Source organism: Aquila chrysaetos, chromosome 5 (genome assembly GCF_900496995.4).
Source record: "Aquila chrysaetos chrysaetos chromosome 5, bAquChr1.4, whole genome shotgun sequence".
Taxonomy (NCBI): Eukaryota; Metazoa; Chordata; class Aves; order Accipitriformes; family Accipitridae; genus Aquila; species Aquila chrysaetos.
Window position 1 is genome coordinate 57,388,719 of NC_044008.1, and position 14,787 is coordinate 57,403,505.

Sequence of the window (14,787 nt, forward strand, 5' to 3'; positions counted from 1 at the left end):
AGTAGTATTGCTGTTTAAACTGTCAATGGTGAAGATCTAATTTCTCTGAAACTTGAAGCATGTCTCTGAATAGTAAGGAATGGCACTCACAGTGCATTGGCATTTAATACACTTTAAGATTTCTTTTCAGTTTCCTGGTTTTAACACACTTGTCAGTTGTGATAACATTTTAAAGATGCAATGAAAGTATGGGGGTCTCTCAATGTTAAATTCTAGAAAGGAGTGCTTAAAATTAAATGGGGGGAAAAAGGGTGTTTATTCATACTCCAAATTGAAATAGTTTCACAGGTAAAACCGTTTTTTCCTCATGTATCCCTGCAACCAAATGTGAGCAAAATAACAAGCAACGTGCCCAACAAACAAGGAAAAGTTTTTCTTCAGCTTTGGTTTTTGAAAGATGTTATCTCCTGCTCACAAACCACTAGTATTGGTTCTGGTTTTCATTTCCAAATCACGATGTGAAGTTGGTGTGGCAGGAATTTACAGCTGGAGTCAAGCCTACTTTTTTCAACTACAGACCCTTTTTTCAGGTGAGAAAGTTTTATAGACCTGATAGGAAAAGCAATAAAAGCAATATACTTTAACCAAAATGCCTCTGACAGGCTAAAACTTCTACTTTCCTCTTCTGTGATTCATTCTACAGTAAAAAAATTACCTAGAATAGACTAGAAAACTAAAATCTAGATGTATACAAGAAGATAATGAGTTGTATTCCACAAGCAGATATGGCTGCCTGAATTTTATCTTTATTTTACTTCTTTTGTACTAAATTTCAGTGAGTTTTCTTTTTTTTACTAAAGGAAATAAAAAGACAGTGAATAATATTCTGAAAAGACAAAGAGTGTAAGGAATATGCTTACCTGTATTAATTTTATTCTTGTACTCCTCTATGTAACCAATCTATATTCAAGGAATTTATTTTTTGGGGGGGGGACGGGAACAGGACACTGGGTCTTCATGATAGATAGGAGAAATGGAACAAATTGATTCATCTTTGTTAAGAATAAGAAGCCTGTCAGACTGGCCTTGTTTCCTGAGAGTAATGTTGTGCTTTGGGACAATAGTCAGAGGGGACTCATGGTGGGTTGGTGTTTCAGTATGTTGGTCTATCTTATTTGATCTTTGTTTTGTCAGACTTTTTGTGGCCCAGAAAAACAGGCAGGGAGATAGAGCTTATAGTTTCTTATCAGGTCAACATTGTTTGCCATTTTAATTTTGTGTTGCAGAGTGTATGCCTGCAAGATACCCAGCTATTTCATACAACTCTATAAAAAGGCAATTCTCTTCATGATTGGAAACTGCTGCTTTCGGTTGGTTGATTTTTCTCAGAATTTTGGCTTTACTTTCACTTAATGTCATTGCATCATCCTGTGAAAACAATAAGATGCTGTATGACCACTTCTGTCACTGTTTGCTATTATCACTTAAGCAGAAGAGTTAACCTAGAAAATTACTGATTTTGTTCTATGATTTAGGAAAAAAATTGAAGGTGAACATATTCTCTTATTTTCCCTTGTTGCTTTGATTAATCGAGAGGGGTGATGGTGGCACATAATCAAATCCCTTCAGGCAGTGGCTGTTAAATCGGTGACACATCTGACATTTAGCAGAGGAAAAAGTCTGAAAAGTTAGCGATCTGAACAGCTGCCCAGGGAACTTTCCAACAGTTTGACTCATCTGTCTTTCCCATCAGGCATTTGTGTGACTCTTGTGCTTAAATATCTCTGAGAAGTGCAAAGGAACATAGATTCTAACAAGATGCAAAAAGATGCTCAGCCAAGAAGAGATCTAATTAAAAACATGCTCTGAATATGTCAGCAGTTTCTTCAATTGCTATCAATCCTTTTTTTATTGTGGGTGCTAAATGAGATTTGTAAGTGAAGGTAGTACAACATGTAATTCAACAATACATGTTTCTTAGACTCTCACTGTAGTAAACTGATAAAGAGAAAAGTCAAATCATCTATTTTCCACTAGTATATACAGATGTATGGAAAATACTGTTACTCTGAGTAATACAGATAGCCCTGTGACAGTCAAATTAAATAAGGATATGGTTAATTTCATTAAACCTCTCAGCTTTCATGAAAACATTGCCTCTGGAGCAGTGCATTGAGACGGGAGTGTGATTAAGATAACTTTGTATTTGCTATCGCATTACTGGAAAGTAAAGTACATTTATTGTAGATGGCTTTGACTATACAGTGGTGAACATTTATATAAATACTGGTTGTTACTTAGCTATCATTGATAGTGCAGACCAGGTTCTGTTCAACAAGGAGTTTTGGCGAGAGCTTGGCTGAAGGCTTATATATTTTGTTCCAGGCAAAGGAAATTGCTCTTACAGCAGAGCCCCAGAAATCTGCATTAGGAATTTTAAAAGAAATTACTCTTAAATCCTTAGATTACCAACCAAAGCCAGGAAAGAACACCCTGAAAATGCATAAGTTACTGAAAATGAGTAAGTTACAATATTACTTACTACCATGTTTTTGTTTTTTCCTTTGAACCTATAAGCTGATGTTTTTCTTTTCCATCATTTATCATGGCAATTTTATGCAAGCCAAAGAATGTTTAGAGGGAATGAATAATCTGTGGTCATGATATTAGTCTTTAGGGAGTTGGGGGGTGAGAGAGTTTTGAGGCTTAATTTTTTAAGACTGTATTTACTAAATCTGAAAGTAAACATTGTAGAAAAAAAATATACCTTTCCAGATCAACTCATGCAGTTAGAAAAGAAAACAAATGTTTTCAGGTACATGGTTCTATCCTGTTCTTCAGAGACTGTTAAGATCATTTATTCTCACTTATGTGATACTTTCCTGTTGAATGCAGCCTGTGCTAGGTATTATACCCATAGACAAATATGGGTATTTGATAATGTTGTGCTATTTATGCAGAGCCTGCTTCATCCAAATTGTAAGCAAATACTACAAGAAATTGATTTTTAGTAACTAGTTTTATGGTTGGTTTTAAGTGCAATACTATAAAGTATTAACTTTTAATTTTGCTGTTATCAGTTAGATAGACTTGAGTTTTCAGAGATCCATCTTTCAAATGCCAATGATACTTGATACAAAGGTAGATCTTATTCCTGTAGTGGGAGGAAATCTGAATGCTTTCAGCGCACTAGCTCTAAATGTCAAGATTTAATTTCAACACTCAGTATATTTAAAATAAATTATTTGCAATCACCTCCACAAACTTTTGAGTGGCAGTAACTGAGAGATGGACACTAATATGTGATAACTGGCACTACATCTGAAAAATCAGATGGTTTTTCATCATCTGACTGTGTGGTGGGTTGACCCTGGCTGGATGCCAGGTGCCCACCAAAGCCGTTCTATCACTCCCCCTCCTCAGCTGGACAGGGAAGAGAAAATATAACAAAGAGCTTGTGGGTCGAGATAAGGACAGGAGAGATCACTCACCAATTACCGTCACGGGCAAAACAGACTCAACTTGGGGAAAATTAACTTAATTTATTACAAATTAACCAGAGTAGGGTAACGAGAAATAAAACCAAATCTCAGAACCTTCCCTCCACCCCTCCCTTCTTCCCGGGCACAACTTCACTCCTGGATTCTCTACCAACCCCCCCAGCGGCACAGCGGGACGGGGAATGGGGTTTATGGTCAGTTCATCACACGTTATTTTTCTGCCGCTTCATCCTCCTCAGGGGGAGGACTCATCACACTCTTCCCCTGCTCCAGCATGGGGTCCCACCCACGGGAGACAGTCCTCCACAAACTTCTCCAACATGGGTCCTTCCCACGGGCTGCAGTTCTTCACGAACTGCTCCAGCATGGGTCCTTTCCACGGTGTGCAGTCCTTCAGGAGCACACTGCTCCAGCATAGGTCCCCCACGGGGTCACAAGTCCTGCCAAAAAACCTGCTCCGTGGGCTTCTCTCTCCACAGATCTGCAGGTCCTGCCAGGAGCCTGCTCCAGCACGGGGTTCCCACGGGGTCACAGCCTCCTTCGGGAACCCACCTGCTCCGGCGTGGGGTCCTCCATGGGCTGCAGGTGGATATCTGCTCCACCGTGGACCTCCATGGACTGCAGGGGGACAGCCTGCCTCACCATGGTCTTCCCCACGGGCTGCAGGGGAATCTTTGCTCCAGTGCCTGGAGCATCTCCTCCCCCTCCTTCTTTATTGACCTTGGTGTCTGCAGGGTTGTTTCTCTTAGATGTTCTCAATCCTCTCTCCGGCTGCCATTTCCGTCTGTCCCAACTTTTTTTCCTTCTTAAAAATGTTATCATAGAGGCGTTACCACTATTGCTGATTGGCTTGGCCTTGGCCGGCGGCAGGTCCGTCTTAGAGCTGGCTGGTATTGGCTCTCTCTCGAACACAGGAGAAGCTTCCAGCAGCTTCTTACAGAAGCCACCCCTGTAACCCCCCCGCCCCCGCTACCAAAATCTTGCCACACAAAGCCAATACAGACTGTTCATGATATAATGTACATCTAAAGATCCTGCAGTGGTTTGGAGAGGGAGAGAGAGAAAGAAAGTAGGAAGAGGAAAAGGAGGGTCTGGGAATTGGTACTGTAAAAATATGCTGTAGAACACGAGAGAATATGCATATCCCCCTCCCTGTGAATCCTCCTCTAACAAAATAGTTTGAATCCCATATCAGGTGAGCAAATTGCAAAGCTGTAACTTCTTCAATTTGGTATTTTAAGCTACTCCTCTAATTCAGCCATAGGAAGTGGTATACTAAACACAGCCCAGGTACTTCACAGTTGACATACAGTAATAGAATAGAATAATCTACAATAGTAGACTGTACTCAACAAAACTTCAGATAATTCTAAGGTAATGCATAGACATCAGTCTTTGCTAAACATCAATGTTTCTTTGAAGGGGGGAAGAGTTAAAGTTTAGAATCAGAATTCCTATGACCTAAGAACTAGCAACATTATAAAGATGCTTTTCTGACAGATAAATTGTACCTTTGCAGAATTTATTTATTCCATAAGATCCCATCTCATTGCATGGTAAATAATTTTGATTGGTTGGATAGCTGGTAATTTATCCTTTCCTTGTGTGAGTAATTACATATAACATACAGCATTAGTGGGTATTTTTTATGTATTATGGGTATAAAATCGATTTTCTGAAGCCTCAATAGAAATCCTTCAACTTTATATAGATTATTAGACAATTTGTATTACTGGGAGGGAAAAAGAATAAACTTGGGGGGAGGGGGAAAGAAGGCTTTGACATATTTTTGTATCACTCTCCAAATTAAGCCCTGTGGAACCATTACAATTTTTCAGAGCAGACAGGTTCTTTGAGCTGAGCATTGACTAAAGCTGCTTACTGCTAAAGCACTGTAGTCTCAACTTCCAGTTTGCTTTTTATACTGAAGAGTCAGACCATTTGGCACACTCGAACCTACATCTGGAAAAACTTCTATTGAAATGGTTTCCAAACAGCTATACTGGAAACTACCCCTGCAGCTGCTGTTATAATGTAGAATGGACAGTTAAAATAGTCCACAAAAACAGCCTATGCTAAAAGACTACTGGCCTCGCTTTTTGAATCCTGAATCAGGCAACTTTTGTGGCTTGGATTCAGCTTTGCAAGTTTTGTCTTTTTGTTAGATGTCGCTACTTAGCATCAGATTAGTTATTACAAAGGAACAGTTTGCACAATTCTCACTGAAAAATCTTTCTCTAAAAATTGTTCAAGTTTAATAAATTTCTTCCAATTAGACCAGTACCAGCACATTACTGTGTAGAATAGTAGAATTTTCCTGCAGAAGGAAAAGATTAGCTTTGGAGCAATGTAATGTGGTAAAAAAATATATATTACTGTTCTTTATTCTTTTTAAAAAATGAAGTGAGCCATAATATCTCTTAGACTGCTATAGATGCTTTTGAAATAAAGTAAAAGACTGCACTTTCATAAAATCCAACAAGCTACTTTCATTTTTTTCTAGGAAATGTTTGTAACAAGTGATTGTTACTTTGAATACTGAATTTACCAGAGGGGAGGACTAGCAGGCTAATTTCTTGCTTTCTTTTAAAGAAAGAAAATAAACAAAATATGAAATGTATTAATTCCTTAAAGGGAAATGTAACACGGCCTAATTTTTCTTCAATAACTAACTGTACATCTTATTTTGCACCATGGTTCAATTAAGAGTAAATAACAGCAATAGGTTAAACTGGTGTTATAAAATCTAAACTGGAGATCTGCTGTTTATTCTATGTGACACCAAATATGGGTTTGCTTACTTGAAGCTGAAAATAGATTAACCTCCTTTGAAGCATGGGAATTCACTTTAAGTGTACATTAACACTAGGGAAAAACAAAAAGATAAGTAAAACTTGTGCTAGCATTCCTAAGAGGATATAATTCTCTGTCAGAACAAAAACATAGTGTTCTGTAATAAATGTATTAGTTTTCCCTTTTCTGGAAACTTACAGAGGACATGCTCATTATTAAAATCACTCCACTGAGTTGCTACATTAAAGTAAAATTGTTTCATGTAAACAAGTTGCTGGCAGGCCATTCAATATATTGATGACTTACTGCTCCCTCTGTTATCCTGGCACAAATACCTTTCAGCTTGGGGGAGAAGAAAAAGCATGTTTCTTAGCAATTATTTGAATATGATATGATTTGCAAAGAATGGCTGATAGTTGGGCCCTGATCCCACATCATTAAAGTAAATAGCAAGCAGGACATTAACTTCATCCAAGAGATGATCAAACCCATAGCAATGTAACCTGGCGACTCCCTTTTAGGACTTGTTTTCAGAGGAATAAGATTGAAAAGATTATTTTTGGAAAGCAAGCAGTGACAACCCCTCTTCTTTTGTCTTGAAGCAGAGCAAGTATTTTGTGATATCATAAAGAAAACACTTCCTGCCAGCAAGAGCAGAGGGGAGGAACCTCCCATTATCAGTGCCTGTGCACCTCCAGCCAAATTCCCAAGAGTGTGGGAGGGCTCTGGCAGATGGGCTCTGTCACTTGAGGAGATTATTGCCCCTAGTTATCTGCCAACAATTAGCTAGCACTGTATCGAGGACAACAGAAGGGGACATGCAATTTCTTCAGCTTCTACAGCCCACAGACATGAGTGTCAATGTCAGCTTAGACTAAAATAGATAATGGTTAAATTTCTATTTAAACCATATAGCTAGCTATGAGTTCTGGATCCGAGCAGATGAACAACCTTCTATGCTGCTCCAGCAGGGACCTGGTGTCTCTGAATCCTGTACACTGGGGTTCTAATTGATGCCTGCTTGTTGCCACAATGCCATGATTCACAGCAGGGGAAAGTAAGGAAGTTAGCAGAGTTCATGATGAAGTCCAGTGTCCCTTACGCAGAAGAGTACTTGCCTCCTACCACAGCAACGTTTTCAAAAGTGCTGACAGAATAAGAAATAAGTTAGATACAGGTTAATATTAGATGGCAGAGCTGAGAAGCGTAACTTTTTCCATGAGTTACTAAGTGCAGATGCCAGCGTCAGATTCTCCAGCAGAATCAGTCAGCAGCAGCTACAAATATGGGATTTATCTTCACTGCTTGCTTTTGCACTTCCCTAGTTCTGTGGATGATTTGGATGAGCCAAGTTCCTGTTACTGAGATGAAGAACCCTGGTTCATTACAAAGAGTCAGCCAGAATAAGATCTGCCAGGGTATAAATTGCCTATCTGAAGAGCATCTTTAGAACATTGCCAACTCTTAAGCTAATGGTTGTACCTGCTTAGGTTTCATGTGTGCTCTATTTGTGTGCCCTTTTACCCATACTGTCACTTCCAGGCGCCCCTCTGTCTTGGTTACTTCTGGGCTAAGATCCCTGCATGTAGCCATTCTAATTCCTGGCCCTTCTTTTAGTAGCACAGTTGCTTTTTGTGAGAGAAACAGTGACCAAAACATTTAAGAACTGGTGGTCAGAGAAGAGAGGAAAAAGTACCAACTCTTACATGAGCTAATTAACTTCAATCGTTTTTATGAAAGAAGATGAAAATAAATCCTACTTATTACAAAACTCAAATCTTCTCTGTATGTGGCCTAATTTTAAAATGCTTTTAGTTAAGACAGGACGTAAGTACCTAAACTATATGTGCAGGATAATATCAGGTGTTGCCACCTGAATGTCTTTATTTTAACACAGGGGAGCCATTAAAAAAAATAACAAAAAGTTTACTTTCTGGGATTTAACTTAATTTAGGTAATTAAGATAGGTAATAGTTTCCTGTGTTTCTGCCAACTTGCTTTTGCAAACTGCCTCATCCAAAGCCTTCTGAACAGAGTGGAGAGCTTGCCATTTTCTTCAGTGAGTTTTAGTTTGGTACTGTAATTATTATCCTTCAAGTAATCCAAATGTATTTGTCAGAGTTTTTGTCTGTAAAGCCTGTTGATTCCCTGTGCTAATATTTGCAAAATACAGAATGTGGAAAAATGCAACTAAGGTCTCTATTAGTAATAATAAAAGCAAACTGTGGTTAACAAAGCAAATGTATAGTTGTGAAAATTTTCCACTGTGGAAGTGCACTCCTAGCACACTGAAAATCTGCACAGTATATTCAAGAGCCTCCTCTTGTTCATGGGAATAGCACAGTAAACCTGAAGTAACCCATTGCCTTCTACTTTCATCAGCATGTGAGATTCCTAACAGCACCAATATATGAGCAAACTAGTATCGAGGCACTGCAAATAAAATTCTTAACAATCATAACCTGATGTCAGTATTAGCCATGCAGTTTAACTAATTTGGTGGGAGGAAGAAGACCAAATTATTACTTAACGTTCCTCTTTGTCTTTTCTTTCTTTATTGCTGTTCGTGATAAGCTGAGTAGAAAATTATAGTAATCTATGGAAACACTATAGCAACCCCCCCCCCCCCCCCCCCAAAAAACCGATATAGATAGTCACTGCTACTGGTGAACTATGTTAATAAGCAAAGACAGGCATGCTGTTGTAATGATCTTTGCATTGTTTGTTTTGAGGCTGTAAGAAACAGACAGGAACAATCCTCAGTTTTAAAGCATTATTTTCCATATTTCCTTTAGCTTCCTTGAAAATGTTCTGAAAGTGTCTTCCAGCCACCTAAAAAAAGCTAAATACAGTTTCTTGAATTCTATAAAAATGCATCCATTAGTAATTATCTAAGATATCACAGAATACATCTTTAATACTAAAAGAGGTTTTTTTCCAAACACATTTTTCAACAAACTTGTAGTAAAAAAAAATCCAATTCCAATAATCTAGTTTCTAATTTTACTTTGAATTGTTTGAATTTTATTTGAATTTTAATTGAATTGTAAATTTATACTTGAATTGTTAATTCAAATGTTGCAACCAGCTCTGCTAGGAATTTGACTGAAACATATTGTAGCTCTTTATAACAGTGAAAAATAAAGCAATTCACCGTTCTTCAGTATAAATGGTATAAATCACCTATTTCAGTGGGAAAAAAGTCCACAGGCTTAGCTTTTAACAATAAATCTATAAATAAACAGTAAGAGGAACAAGTTAAGAATTATTTAAGAATTTCTGACTATTGAATGATTTCATTAGTTCAAGGTCATAATGTAGAATTCTTTATTTCTACTAGGATGTTTTTGCCATGCTTCTTTAAAAAGAGCTCAGGATGAAAAAAACCCAGAGTTACTGATTTCTTTCTGTTACATGAAAGAATCAGAGAAATTTCCCATATAAATTGTTCAGTTTTTTGCCCGACAATTGCCCCATTAAAGAACATGCTTCAGGATTTTTCCTTTCTGCTGTGCTGTCCCTGTGCCCTCAAAATTGTGGATGTGTTATGTTTTCTCTGGTATGTTAAATGCTTTATTTACCTTTCAGCACACTTTAGACAAGCTTTTCACTTGCTTCCAGGGAAGATTTAGGGCAGCAGATAGGTAATGACTGATCTTGTACACTTTGAAAGAGGTATGTGTGACTTCTGCACTTCATCTGATGAATTACAAATAAAACTAAATTATTTGCACATGTACATCTGATACTCTGTTTTTCTAATGGCAAATGAAGCTAAGAAACATTTAACTTGATCTTGTTCAAAAGCAAATAATTGAATTGTTACTGCTTTCTGTCTTCATGTTACTGAGCAGCATTAAATTCTGTTCTTGACTTATAAGTTACCCAATATATATATTCTTGTTTAGAGCATTAGCTCACTTTTTAAACCCTTGGCATTTGGGCCAGTCTGTAACTGGTACCTCAGTGGTAGCTATTTTAATCTTTCCTATGATCACTAGCCACTACCTGGTGAAGTTAAGGAGCTCTTATTTTATTCAGGTGCTATGCAAACAGAACTGAGTATTACTCCTGCAACTCCTTATAGTTATCTTAATTCTGTGAATGACAATTCAGCTCTGTGAAGAAGAGGTTAGTTGCTATTCTGATATACTCTGTGACATTTGTTTGTACATACAGACGTATACATCAGAAGTGCCTTTCTAGTTTGTTGTACTCAAGCACATGCTATTTTAGGCTGACATTTTCCAACCAGGCCTGAGGGAGTTAGATGTCTAAATTAAATTCATTTTGACTGATTTGGACATTGAACATCTCTAACTAAAATCCTAGTGATAGACAGTGGGTCTATACTAAAATGACATTATTAGCTCTTCAGTAATGCAAAAAAATGTACACCTACATCTAATTTTTTTAACAAGATGGCCATGTAATTGAATTGTGAATGCAAATGTAGGACTTCAAGACTGGGGTAATACTTTATTAAGTGAACACGCAAGATACAGACACTGAAAATGAAGCTGCCATAGTGTCAAAACCACTGAGCTGTTTTGATTTGGAGATGATATAAGCACTTCCTAAGAAAACACTATATTCTTGTTGATTTAAATATATATGTATTTTATTGACTGCCAAGCAAGTAATTCATTATAGCTGGTTCTCCCATTAAAAAAAATTTATATTTTTCATGCTCGACTTTTGATGGTAGAGATTAAATGTGGAAAACCAATGGCATTGAACATGATCTATCTATGTTAAACCTCTGATCGTTGCCTCAGACTAGTATTACACAATGATATTTCTGGACAGAAGTGTGAACAAGAGTTTGGGTTCTATTCCCAATCCTCGCTTACTTATTATGAGCATTTTTAGCAAAATGACATGAGTATTCTAAATCCCAGTTTAATCATCTCTCAAATGTGTTTTAAAAAATCAACAGGCTTAAATGAGGCATGGCAGTGTTTATGAAACATTTTTAGATCATTGTATCAAAGGTGCCATAAAATTGTAATACCATAATTTATATAATAAATTGTTAGGAAAGAGGAAGGTACTAATGTGTTTTGCATAGCATAAGGGGTGACATATATAAGCATGAAATATAAATTGGGAAAGTTTATAGCAAATAGAACTGATTCCAAAATAACTGTGAACATGGCCTAAATCTGCTATTGAAATTCAGTACAATTAGCCTTGTACTGAACTGTGACAATTGCAACCTGGGGAAGAACAGTAGAGTTAAATGTCTCTATGCCTGGTGCCTGCTGTGTTGTGCAGATGCTGTATTCAAATGCTCTTTAAAGAACACAGTCTGGATGGGGCTCAAGCATTGAAAAGCAAAGTGGGAAACAACTCCAAACAAGGCTGTGCCTGTGTGTGGCTCTGTTTCTGGTTTCACCCTTTGGAGGTTTACACTGAAGTACTCTCTGCCTCACAAGCTACTTCAGATTACTATCATTTATGGAACGAGCTATAAACAAAAGGCAAATGTTTTGAATGCTTTTCAGTGCTGGCAAGAAGTGTTATTATAAAAGTCTGACATCAGGTGACACTGGCTACCCTAGTAAGGCTAGTCTACCTTAAGTTACCAGTTTGCAGGCCAGCATAGTTGAAAATAACTACAAGACTGGAATCCATTGGCTTCCCCTCTCCAAATCGACTGCGCATCCAGAAGAGTTGTAATGAAAAAAAAAGGCCAAAATTCTCTGATATAGCTGTTTCTGCAGTCATCTAAACCAGTATTAGCAGTTACCCAATACAGCCTGTAAAACATGGAACTGGGAGAAAATGTACTTATATTCTAAAGGCTTAGAGAAGATGATGATTTGTGGTCTGTATGTCTTTGGACTATTAGGAAGTCTAATAAAAAATAGTCATAGTGATGACATAAGAACCTTGATAAGTGACCTCAGAATGGACACGTATGCCCTTCTTGCATGCAGACCAGACAGCCACTACAAACATATATAAGCATTAAAACTTCTTTTGAAATTAACTGAAATTTAGGATGGGTGAAGTTGCCAACATATTCTACCTAAATGTGCACTATCAATTTGCTTTCAGTGCAATTCAATTACAATTTCATAAGCCCTGAATGTTCTGAGAGCTGGTTTAACTGTGTGATCCCCTCTCTCCAGCAATGTTAATTAAGAAAGCTAGGACATTCCTTTTAATGTCATCTACAACTGACTGTCTTTTGGAATTGACAATATAAATCTTTGCAGAAAGTTCTCACCTCTGGGAATAATTGTCCATGGGACTTCTGTGCTTTGGGATGAAAGTCCAAAACATTTTTAATTTTTTCATCCTCTTTCTTCAATCAGTGTAACACTAGGAGGACGATCTGACTGTAGAGACTTTTCTGGCTGCAGTAAGAGCAGTGGCTTTTCTTACCCTTTTAAGGAAGCTCTCTCTGTGGTCTCTAAGATTTGTAAATAGCTCCAGGAAATGAAAGCACTTAAAAATCTCAAGTGGACAATTTACATGTACAGTTGCAGTTTGCTGGGAAAAGAGCTGACTAGTAATCTGTAGCTAGAATTTATATGGTACTGCAGTCATCAAATATTGCTTATCAGTTGCACTGGCGAATTTGACTTTGGATTGTATGCCATTTTAAAACGTTTATCCCTGTTCCCCCACGGGAGATTCAGTGCAGCTGTACAGTCCCAGAAGTGATACAGTGCTAACCCAGGGTTTATCTATATTGATGTGTTAGCTTGGAGCCCAAACTTGGATCACCACACCGGTTATATATGGGTTCCTTCCTGCCTCTCCAGGGAGGAGGGTTAGACATGGAGGAGGACTTGTACCCAAGCCCTATACCTAAGGGTTGTATGGATGACAATAGCTAGAGCTATACAGAGCCATCAGGAAGAGCCCTCTTCTGCAGATAGAACCGATGGTAGATATGCCCAGAGTTGCAAATTTGCTGGAACGGAACAGAAGTTGAAGGGGTATGGTGCTACCTGATGAGGGGACAGCCCCAGTTCAAAAAAAAAAAAAAAAACCAAAACTACAGGAAAGCTCTAGCCTGCAATAGAGGATTAGGTATGAAAAATGAGGACAAAGATAATTGCTGTTCTATTCACCATGAGCTTGGGCTCAATCAAGCCTATAGTATCCTAACATTTTCCTTGACTTCAGCAAGGCGTTTGACACTGTCTCTCATGGCGTACGCGTTGAGAAACTGGCGTCTTGTGGCCTGGATAAGTGCACTCTTCACTGGGTGAAAAACTGGCTGGCTGGCCGAGCCCAGAGGGTAGTGGTGAATGGGGTGAAATCCAGTTGGCGGCGGGTCACAAGTGGTGTTCCCCAGGGCTTGGTGTTGGGCCCTGTTCTGTTTAATAGCCTTATCGATGATTTGGATGAGGGGATCGAGTGCGCCCTCAGCAAGTTTGCAGCCGACACCAAGTTGGGGGGAAGGGTCGATCTGCGCGAGGGTAGGGAGGCTCTACAGAGAGATCTGCACAGGCTGGATCGATGGGCTGAGGCCAATCGTATGAAGTTCAACAGGGCCAAGTGCCGGGTCCTGCACTTCGGTCACGGTGACCCCATGCAGCGCTACAGGCTTGGGGAAGAGTGGCTGGAAAGCTGCCCGGCACAGAAAGACCTGGGTGTGCTGGTTGACAGCCGGCTGAACATGAGCCAGCAGTGTGCCCAGGTGGCCAAGAAGGCCAACAGCATCCCGGCCTGTATCAGAAACAGTGTGGGCAGCAGGAGCAGGGAGGTGATTGTTCCCCTGTACTCAGCACTGGTGAGGCCACACCTCGAGTACTGTGTTCAGTTTTGGGCCCCTCACTCCAGGAAAGACATTGAGTTGCTGGAGCGTGTTCAGAGGAGGGCAACCAAGTTGGTGAGGGGCCTGGAGCACAAGTCTTATGAGGAGTGGCTGAGGGAACTGGGGCTGTTCAGTCTAGAAAAGAGGAGGCTGAGGAGAGACCTTATCACTCTCTACAACTACCTGAAAGGGGGGTTGTAGTGAGGTGGGTGTTGGTCTCTTCTGTCAGGTGGCTGGAGATAGGACAAGAGGAAATGGCCTCAAGTTGAGGCAAGGGAGATTTAGGTTAGATATTAGGAAAAATTTCTTTACTGAGAGGGTTGTTAAACATTGGAATGGGCTACCCAGGGAAGTGGTTGAGTCACCATCCCTGGAGATATTAAAAAAGCGAGTGGACAGGGTACTTAAGGACATGGTTTAGTGGGCATGGTTAATGGTTGGACTCGATGATCTTGAAGGTCTTTTCCAACCTAAATGATTCTATGATTCTAACATAATCAAAGCTCTTGGCCGCAAAATTGAGAATTTTTTGCTTGGAAGATGTTGTCATGTTTCTTCCTAAGTTCTTGAAGCAAGAAAGCAAAACTCCTAATAATCTAACTGCTAAGTCAAAATAAGAAGGCAAATACACAGAAAAGCACAAGGGAAACAAAATGGTTTGTTGGCTAAAATACTGGTAGGATTAACATGAACTTAGATATGATAGTCAGTTTGCTTTTCTCATTAGTGCATATTTCTACTTCTGTAATTTCACTGGACTTAATATCTAAGCCTTGA

The 14,787-nt window shown here is 38.9% G+C and overlaps 1 long non-coding RNA gene across 1 annotated transcript in view; it reads right to left on the reverse strand.

The window, feature by feature from the left end:
* The window catches only part of LOC121233336, a 44,407-nt gene that overhangs the window by 18,563 nt on the left and 11,057 nt on the right, over window positions 1-14,787 (reverse strand). The gene's annotated exons all lie outside the window — the stretch shown is intronic.